This window comes from Halyomorpha halys, unplaced genomic scaffold (assembly GCF_000696795.3).
Source record: "Halyomorpha halys isolate HHAL.00 unplaced genomic scaffold, Hhal_1.1 Scaffold284.1, whole genome shotgun sequence".
NCBI classification, from domain to species: Eukaryota; Metazoa; Arthropoda; class Insecta; order Hemiptera; family Pentatomidae; genus Halyomorpha; species Halyomorpha halys.
In genome coordinates, this window is record NW_027105232.1 from 968,543 (window position 1) to 971,009 (window position 2,467).

The 2,467-nt window shown below is 30.4% G+C and overlaps 1 protein-coding gene across 3 annotated transcripts in view; it reads right to left on the bottom strand.

Moving 5' to 3' along the window:
- Positions 1-2,467, bottom strand: part of LOC106680726 (uncharacterized) — a 285,051-nt gene that overhangs the window by 129,089 nt on the left and 153,495 nt on the right. The window lies entirely within an intron of this gene.

The window sequence follows — 2,467 nt, forward strand, 5'->3', positions numbered from 1 at the left end:
TGTTTATATAACTTTTTTAAATTTTTGAAAAATAAAATATATTTAGATTTTTATTAGAATTTTTCATCTAAAGCTATAAATAAAAAAATCGAGATATTAATAATTTATAATAGCCACAAAAACAACCTAATATAAAAAGTATTTTAAAAACCAACTGAATAATCTACTAAGTCAAGAACAAAAGCACCAAATAAACTCACCACTATTTTTAGCTTCTGCCACAAAAGCTGTAAATGTGACATATAACAGCGCAATGCTACAGAAATTCAATTAGAATGCTTTCTGTGGTTTGCTTACATTAAATCTTTTTAAAAATGATTGTATTCGGGTTCAATTTTCAACGAGGCAACTGTAAAACATGAACATATAATCTTCAAGGTTAGAAAAGTTAGAAATAAGACAAAAAATAACTTGATCTAATTATTTTCAGAGCTCATTGTTTACGAAATACTTCGTCAAAAACCGTAATTAAAAGTAAACAAGTAAAACACGTATAAATGAGTTACGGTTATAAAAATATTTCTAATCATATCTATATTTATTTTAAACAACGGAATAATTACACTAAACATTAGGGCAACGGCTAGTCTTAATTGAGATCGTGTAGTTTATTAAACAAACGATAAGTTTTAATTCTTGATTTATCCAACAATGTGTTAAGTAGTATTAGTTTAGAAAACAAAATACAGACAGGTTCGTATCAATTAATTAAAATTAAATATCGAAGTATAAAAATTAATTACTAATTGGAGAAGATGGTCGGGGGGTGCGGTCAGCAAAGAAACAACATAAATAAACAAAAAATATTTATTTATGCCAACGTTTCGACCTGATTTTCAGGTCTTCATCAGGGAGTTGTAGGCAGAGATATACACCTCATTAAAAACTAATTATATTTAACTGTTAAGAGACAACTCCTGTTTTAAGCTATGTCCATGCCGTGCGCTATAGGTAAGCGTTTGACGCAAACCTCAAACGCACAGCAAAGTCAAAAGGGAAATAGGCATACCCCAAATTCCTGCCTCTAACGCACAGTGTACACAGCAGACGGTAAACATACCGTAACTAGGTTGGCTAGTTTAAAAATACATTCTGTTTTTTATTTATTTATTTAATTATATCGGTCGGTGCCAATATAACATATAAAATAATAAACATAATTAAATTTTTAAGCTATTAATTATTTAGGCATTGTGGAGGCTCAAACGACTTTTCAGCACAATATTTACAATTTTGAATTTATTTCCAGAGATACAACTAATAATTTTATTTATATAATACAACTAAAGTACAATTAAAAAACTATGCTGAAAAAAGAAAATAGGTAATTTGAAATAACTGATGATAGATTAATGATAATTAAAATTAAAATGTGTACCGTTACAACCCATGAAGGGTCAGGAGTTTAGTACACCATAAGAAAGTACTGTTACTAGACCAACGGTTGTACAAGGAGGTGATTTGGTCACAATCATGCTCGATCGCCAGATTTTAAACTAATTTAAGAGGCTGGGTGGACCCTACGAGGACTCCAAGAACCCACAGGAATTGACTCACAGCTACCGTTTAACAGAAAACAATTTTCTGCCCAGCCGGATTCGAACTCAGGTCCTTGAAGTTAGTAGCCACGCGCCTTACCCCGGAGCTACCCGCGTTCCCAGATTAATGATAATCATACATAAAATTAGTAAGAAAGCTTAATTTTATTTATAAGTTTTACTTATACCAACCAGTATTAGTTGTTAACTAAAATTAATAAATGTTGTACGAACGTGCACTTGATACTCGAATGATTCCATTAATTAAGATAAATCTAGATATTAGCATCCATTGGAATGATTTAAATAAGGAAAACCTATTATTTTAAACTTGAGTATTTGGCTCAAGTAGTGGTTTCCTACCGGGGTTCCGAAGCACATATTTTAGAGGTATTATTGATAAAACCGCTTTCATGTTACCTCATGATTCATCAAATCACTGATGTTTTAGGGTTAGCTGAATTGTATTAAGTGAAAATATTATTAAATTGCCTTAGAATGCACTTTTAAGCAACTTAATTATTATAAATAAGTATTTTCCAGGAGGGGTTCCTTCAAACCCAAGTCAGAAGGGGAGAGAAGGAGCTAAAGTGACAAAAGCCTTAACACCATATTCTTTTCACTTTCAAATTCAGTACTGCATCTATCAAGTAGCTACTCAATTATTCATACGATGCTGAGTAGACCGAAATTTCCATTCGGAGACATTTCTAAAGATTGCAGGACTTGAACTCCTGTTTCTAAGAAATTAAAGGGATTTCAATTGAGTAGGAATACAATAAATTGTATTATTACTTTTTTTCATAAGATTTTACATAATGATTTACACAATTACAAACAGGATTTTTTTTTATCATAGTTTTAAACTTTTTTTTATATTCTCCCTTTTTAATTAAAATTTAAAATTATATGCACTTATCCCCTTTAAG